General features: G+C 44.8%; 1 pseudogene; it reads right to left on the reverse strand.

Moving 5' to 3' along the window:
- Positions 1 to 2,841: 2,841 nt before the first annotated feature.
- On the reverse strand, positions 2,842 to 4,126 carry LOC112908224 (olfactory receptor 2A12-like; annotated as a pseudogene).
- Positions 4,127 to 8,068: the final 3,942 nt, after the last annotated feature.

Raw genomic sequence — 8,068 nt, forward strand, 5'->3', positions numbered from 1 at the left:
ATAGTGCTTCTGAATTGGCTTTCTGACATTGAATTGTAATCCAGATTTTGTAACTCTGTGGGAGAGAGGACTGTTTCTGATTGTTTCTTTTGAGGTGAGGTTTTCCTTCTAGTCATTTTGCTCAGTACAGAGTGGCCAAAAACAAGTTGTATTGGGAAAAGGAGAAAAAGAGAGGAGAGAAAGAAGGAAAGAAGAGAGTAAAGAAAAAAGATAAAAGGAAGAAAAAAGGAAAAAAGAAGAAAAAGAGAAAGAAAAAGAAAGAAAGGGGGAAAAAGGGTGGGGGAAGCAAACAGAAATCCAAAAGAAAACAAAATAAAGAAAAAGAAAAAACCACGGGGGAGTATCTTCTGATTCTGTATACTTTCAGTCCCTTGACTTCCCCTGGAACTTGTCCGTCTAGCTGGTCTTCTGGGGGAGGGGCCTGTTGTGCTGATTTTCAGGTGTTAGCACTTGGGGGAGCTTTTCTGCCTCCTGCCTGGTGCAGGGCTCAGTGGGGGTTGTTTACCCCGTGAGGCCCCAGGGGGAACAACCCCAGTGGTGGGGCCAGCTCTGCAGCCCTGGAGTCAGCTCCCGCAGTAACTCCGGGGCTCTCGGTCTGCAGGGCCTGGATGCTCCGGGGCGGTGCTGCTGATCTGCTCAGCTCGGGGCAGGAGCGTCCTTGCTGTCCTGGGCGCTCCTGGCCTCTGCCTGTCCCGGGGGAGGCCGGATCCTGGGCTGTGTCCCAGCGCCCTGTGCTCCGGGGCCTGCGCTGTTGGATTCGCACTCCCACCCCGCAGCCCCCTCCTCGGAGCCGCCGCCCGAGCCCCTCAGAGCTGCTCCGGGTCCCACTGTGCGCGCTGCAGCCCTTAGGGAGCTTGGCGCATCTCCCGGGGCGCAGGTGTCTGTTAGTGTCCCAGGGAGCCCGAGGGCATCCCCGCCCTCCTGGGTCCTGCTGCAACTCCCTGCGAGCCACTTTCCGCCTGGGAAGGTTGGTGCAGCTCCTGCTCCTCTGGGACGGGGCTCTCCTGCCCTGGGGACACTCGCCCCCGCCTCAGCCCGGCTCCACGCGGGGCCCCTCCCCCACGTCTTCCTCCCTTGATAGAAGCATGAACTCTTCTCACTGTAGCGTTTCAGCTGTTCTCTCTTTAAATCTCAGGCCGAATTCGTAGATTTTCAGGATGATTTGAAGGTTATCTAGGTAATTTGGTGGGGACAGGTGATTTGGGGACCCTGCTCTTCAGCCTTCTTGCCTCCCTCCCCTGGCCTTGTAATTTCATGACTGTAAATGTCTCCACATATATGTCTTGTTTTCCCCACGTCCTGATACTGGCTGGGCCATTATGGGTGCTCAAGAAATACTGGAACTGAATCAATGCATCTCTGAGGTCTTTGGGACTCCAATGAGGCCATAAAGGAAGCTGGATGCTCATGCTAACTCTAAGGCCCCATGCCAGGATTCTTAGCTTCATATGTCATTTAGATTCCTTAAAAGAATGAGAGTCACTGCTGTGTGTGCTGCACATTGTGGTTTACAAAGCGCAACACACATGCATTGACTTTTATTCTTCCGTTCTCCCCTACTCATTTTATGGTTCACAAAGGATTCAGAACTTTATTGCATTTGAGTTTCATTTATTCCACCCTCTGCAGCATAGAATCTTAGAGATAAAGAGGTCTTGGAAACCATTACATTTAAAGTGCTCATTTTTTAGATGAGTAAAGTAAGATCCAGAGAAAGAAAGTGAATTGCCCAAAGTCATAAAACAAGTTACAAAAAAAAAAAAAAAAAACAAGTTACAAGGTTGGGACTAGAACCCAGGTCACTTAGATTTTGTGTCCTTCCACGCACAATGCAGAATATACCACATTAGCTCCATGAACCACATTGTTTCCATGCACCAAGTCAGATCTGTGGGCTGCCTTGGTTCCATATACCATTGGCTTAATTTTCAACATTGGCTAAAGATATTTATTGTTTACATGTACCACTTTTTAAAAAAGATTTTCTTTATTTATTCATGATAGACACACAGAGAGAGAGGCAGAGACAGACAGAGGGAGGAGCAGGCTCCATGCAGGGAGCCCGATGTGGGACCCGATCCTGGCACCCCAGGATCACGACCTGAGCCGAAGGCAGACGCCCAACCACTGAGCCACCCAGGTGTCCCACATGTACCACTTTGATTGCTGCCACCATCTTGGCCTTCTTCTATGTCCATGTACCATGTCACTTACAATTACCATGTTCCATGTTAGCTACATGTATTCTATTCATCCCAGTGCCATTATGGTGATTTTGATTATATTATCATCTCCATTATTGCCCCTTTGATTGTAGAAGAACTATATATATCCACACCCATTGCCATGTGACATGTGTTACTTTTCTGTTGGAAGAAAATACTCCTTGCCCTTTTGCTCTTGGGCTTTACCACATATATGACTTGCTTTGGCCAGTAGGATATCAGCAAAGAGATGTGTGTTGCTTCTGAGCAGAAGCTTTGTCATCATGTGTCTTTCTCTCTGTCATAAGACTGAGCTATTCCAGATAAAGCCTCCTTTTTTCAGATTGGATCCAAGAATCCAACAGCAGAAGGCCACAGTGCACCTATAATTGATCTAGAAAATAAGCAATAAATGAACTTCTGCTGTTGTAAGCCACTAAGATTATGGAGTTTTTTTAACACTGCACCACATGTAGCAAGCTCATCAAGACATCCATGTTGATTTCATGTACCATGTTTGCTTCACTGATCAGGTGCCATATTGGTTCCAATGCACAATGTTGTCTGCGTACATTATAAGTGTTGCCCTTTTCCTTAGCATTGGACATTCTACTTCAGGCCTCTCCTATCTCCCAATTCACCAGGCCACCCTACCCCACCCCATCACTTTAAGAAAAGCTGCCTTGAACTGGAGGGTACTATGCTGAGTGAAATAAGTCAATTGGAGAAGGACAAACATTATATGTTCTCATTCATTTGGGGAATATAAAAATTAGTGAAAGGGAATAAAGGGTAAAGGAGAAAAAATGAGTGAGAAATATCAGAAAGGGAGACAAAACATGAAAGACTCCTAACTCTGGGAAATGAACTAGGGGTGGTAGAAGGGGAAGTGGGCGGGGGGTGGGGATGACTGGGTGACGGGCACTGAGGGGGGAGCTTGACGGGATGAGCACTGGGTGTTGTTCTATATGTTGGCAAATTGAACACCAATAAAAAATAAATTTACAAAAAAAAAAGAAAAGCTGCCTTGATGTCCTGGTTCCTCAGACTGTAGACCACAGGGTTGAGGAAGGCAGTGAAGACACTACAAAAGAGTGATATCTGATTGTCTCACTCAGGGGAATAGCTGGAGTTGGGCCTCATGTAGATGTACATGGCTGGAAGAGTGTGACCGCAGTTAGGTGGAAAGTGCAGGTGGAGAAAGCCTTGCAGTGGCCCTTCATGGACTTGATCTTGAGAATGGTCCGGCCAGTATGGATGTAGGAGGCCAGAATGAGGGAGAGTGGAGCAACAAGCAGGAAGACACTGACGACCAGATCTATCCTCTCAATGAGGTGGGTATCCATGCAAGCTAATCTTCATACTGAGGGGCCTTCCCAGAAGTAGTGGTTGACTCTTTTGGGCCCACAGTATGGCAGCCTCATGGTGAGGAAAGTATGGATCAGAGAGAAGAAGAAACCACAAGCCCAGGTCCCAGTTGTCAGCTGTGTGCAGAGGTCCCAGCTGAGGATGACAGTATAATGCAGTGGGTGGCAGATGGCCACACATCAGTCATAAGCCATGACTATGAAAAAAATACAGTGAGTTAGGGCCAGGGCACCAAACACATACACCTGCAGCTGACAGCCAGCAAAGGAGATGGTCTGAGAGTGAGCAAGGAGATTCATCAACATCTGGGGCATGGTGGTGGTGTCACAGCTCATATCTAGCAGGGAGAGGATGCAGAGGAAGAAGCACATAGGCATGTGGAGCTGCATGTCCAGGAAGATCAGGATGATGATGAGTGCATTGCTGAGGACTGAGCTCAGGTAAAGGAGAAGGAAGGCAATGAAGAGGACTCTGTCGGATGAGGGGTCACTGGAGAAGCCAAGCAGAAGAAATTCAAAAACCCAGCTTTGGTTCTGCTCTGGAGACGTCCACATGGTGAAGCCTATGAAACAATCACACTCATTTAGATGACATCTAACATATGCTGCTCCAGCAAGAATTTTGGCCCTGGAAGCAGGGATTTTCATTCTGACTCCGTTACTCATCTACTGTCTTGAATAAGTTACTTAACATCTCTGAGCCTTACTTTACATCTGTAAAGTGTAGCTAATGATACTCATCTCTCAGGGTTTTTATGAGGAGTAGAGGCGATATATATGAAGCATCTGACATAATGCCTTTAAAGAATAAATAATGGTCAGGTGCTCATATGCAATCACTCCAGTCTTACTCCCCACCCCTTGGCAGACAAACTAGTTGCCCATGTTTAGCGACGATCATTTTACACCAACCACATCAGCTCCAGCCTTCAAACCTTTTATTTATTTATTTTTTATTGGAGTTCAATTTGCCAACATTTACCATAACACCCAGTGCTCATCCCAAGTGCCCCCCTCAGTGCCCATCTCCCAGTCACCCCAACCCGCCACCCACCTCCTTTTCCACTACCCCTTGTTCTTTTTTTTTTTTTTACCCCTTGTTCATTTCCCAGAGTTAGGTGTCTCTCATATTTTGTCACCCTCACTGATATTTTCACACATTTTCTCTCCTTTCCCTTTATTCCCTCAAATCTTTAGAGGTGGAGTCCCCTTCTGCTTTATTTTTTTAAAGATTTTATTTATTTATTTGTGAGGGACACAGAGACAGAGAGGAGCAGAGAGAGAAGCAGGCTCCATGCAGGGAGCCCAACGTGGGACTCGATCCCGGGTCTCCAGGATTACGCCCTGAGCCGAGGCGGCACTAAACTGATGAGCCACCAGGGCTGCCCAATTATGAACATTTTAAAACAGAACAACAATGCCATTATCCCACCTAAAAAATTTAAATGATTCCTGGTTACCATCTAGTACTGAGTCCTTACTAAACTTGCCTAAATAAATAAAACATGCTGCTTTTTAAAATCAAGATCTAAAGTCTACATGTTTTGGGGTTATTTCTTTTAATTTTTTTTAAAAAAATTTAGATCTAGATAGTTCCTCCTTCCGTCTCTCACTCACCCTCATTTCCCCAATTAAATAAATTTGTCATTTGTCCCAAATTTTTGCATGCTGGTTTTGTTTATTTGTATTTTCATTTAATTCATTTCTCTAGCCTTGTATTTCTTTTTACAAAATTTCTTTTTATTGGAGTTCAAATTGCCAACATAGAGCATAACACCCAGTGCTCATTCCATCAAGTGCCCCCCTCAGTGCCTCTTCTGCTTTTAGAGACCATTTATCCAGAAATGCCACTCCTCTGCAAATCTCTTCTCTGCTGGCTGTCAATGTGAGGCTTTGCCAATAGAGGGCGCGACAGCGACATAATAGTGTGCTAACCCCAGGAAGGCTGAGGCTTCAGTCCTTCCTTGGTCAATTAGCTTGAGAGCCAGTGGGCTGGTGTAGGGAAGGGCCAGGAGCACTCAGCTCAACTGACCTCAATGACCAACTATAGTCACACACTCAGGCCACACTCTCCCCACCCTTCTATGTAAACCTTGGCCTGTGCCCACCAGCATCTGACAGTGTATTCCTGTGGTACCCATATCCTCTTTGAAAAGGTCTGAATTTGGGGTAAGTGGGAGGCTCAGCCAGTCAAGCGGCTGCCTTCCACTCAGGTCTGATCCCAGAGTCCTGAGATGGAGCCTCACATGGGCCTTCATGCTCAGTGGGGAGCCTGCTTCTCCCTCTCCCTCTGCTGCTACCCCTGCTTGTATGCTCTCACTCGCTTTCTCTCCCTCTCATAAATAAATAAATTAATTAATTAATTAATTAAAATTTTTTGTATATATATATTTTTAATTTTTAATGGAGTTTAATTTGTCAACATATAGCATATCACCCAGTGCTCATCCCGTCAAGTGACCCCTCAGTGCCTGTCACCAGTCACCACCACCTCCCCTTCCACTACCCCGTGTTCATTTCCCAGAGTTAGGAATCTCTCATGCTCAGTCACCCTCACTGATATTTCCCACTCATTTTCTCTCCTTTCCCCTTTATTCCCTTTCACTATTTTTTATATTCCCCAAATGAATGAGACCATATAATGTTTGTCCTTCTCCATTGACTTACTTCATGCAGCATAATCCCCTCCATTTCCATCCACGTCGGAGCAAATGGTGAGTATTCATCGTTCTGATGGCTGAGTAATATTCCATTGTATACATAGACCACATCTACTTTATCCATTCATCTTTTGATGGACACCGAGGCTCCTTCCACAGTTTGGCTCTTGTGGACATTGCTGCTATGAACATCGGGGTGCAGGTATCCCGGCATTTCACTGTATCTGTATCTTTGGGGTAAATCCCCAGCAGTGCAATTGCTAGGTCATAGGGCAGATCTGGTTTTAACTCTTTGAGGAACCTCCACACAGTTTTCCAGAGTGGCTGCACCAGTTCACATTCCCACCAACAGTGTAAGAGGGTTCCCCTTTCTCCACATCCTCTCCAACATTTGTGGTTTCCTGCCTTGTTAATTTTCCCCATCCTCACTGGTGTGCGGTGGTATCTCATTGTGGTTTTGATTTGTATTTCCCTGACGGCAAGTGATGCAGAGCATTTTCTCATGTGCATGTTGGCCATGTCTGTCTTCCTCTGTGAGATTTCTGTTCATGTCTTTTGCTCATTTCATGATTGGATTGTTTGTTGCTTTGCTGTTGAGCTTAATAAGTTCTTTATAGATCTTGGATACTAGCCCTTTATCTGATAACGTCATTCGCAAATATCTTCTCCCATTCTGTAGGTTGTCTTTTAGTTTTGTTGACTGTATCCTTTGCCGTCCAAAAGCTTCTTATCTTGATGAAGTCACAATAGCTCATTTTTGCTTTAGTTTCTCTTGCCTCCATGGATGTATCTTGCAAGAAGTTACTGAGGTCAAGTTCAAAAAGGGTGTTGCCTGTGTTCTCCTCTAGGATTTTGATGGAATCTTGTCTCACATTTAGATCTTTCATCCATTTCGAGTTTATCTTTGTGTATGGTGTAAGGGAATGGTCTAGTTTCATTCCTCTGCATGTGGATGTCCAATTTTCCCAGCACCATTTATTGAAGAGACTGTCCTTTTTTCAGTGGATAGTCTTTCCTCCTTTATCGAATATTAGTTGACCATAGAGTTGAGGGCCCATTTCTGGATTCTGGATTCTGTTCCATTGATCTATGTGTCTGTTTTGTGCCAGTACAACACTGTCTTGATAACCACAGCTTTGTAGTACAACTTGAAATCTGGCATTGTGATGCCCCCACAGTTCCCTGGCTATTCTGGGTCTTTTCTGATTCCACACAAATCTTAAGATGATTTGTTCCAATTCTTTGAACAAAGTCCATAGTATTTTGATACGGATTGCATCAAATGTGTAAATTGCCCTGGGTAACATTGATATTTTCATAATATTAATTCTTCCAATTCATGAGCATGGAATATTTTCCATCTCTTTGTGTCTTCCTCAATTTCTTTCAGAAGTGTTCTATAATTTTTAAGGTATAGATCCTTTACCTCTTTGGTTAGGTTTATTCCTAGGTATCTTATGCTTTTGGGTGCAATTGTAAATGGGATTGACTCCTTAATTTCTCTTTCTTCAGTCTCATTGTTGGTGTATAGAGTTAGTGAGTTCCAGCAATCTTGGGGTGGAGGCTTTTGGGTTTTCTATGTACAGTATCATGTCATCTGCTAAGAGGGAGAGTTTGACTTATTTGCCAATTTGAATGCCTTTTATTTATTTTTTTGCCTAATTGCTGAGACTAGGACTTCTAGTACTATGTTGAATAGCAGTGGTGAGAGTGGACATCCCCGTCGTGTTCCTGATCTTAGGGGAAAGGCTCCCAGTGTTTCCCCTTTGAGAGTGATATTTGCTGTGGGCTTCTCTTAGATGGCTTTTAAGATTCTGAGGAATGTTCCCTCTATCCC

Source organism: Vulpes vulpes, chromosome 10 (genome assembly GCF_048418805.1).
Source record: "Vulpes vulpes isolate BD-2025 chromosome 10, VulVul3, whole genome shotgun sequence".
In the NCBI taxonomy this organism is placed as follows: Eukaryota; Metazoa; Chordata; class Mammalia; order Carnivora; family Canidae; genus Vulpes; species Vulpes vulpes.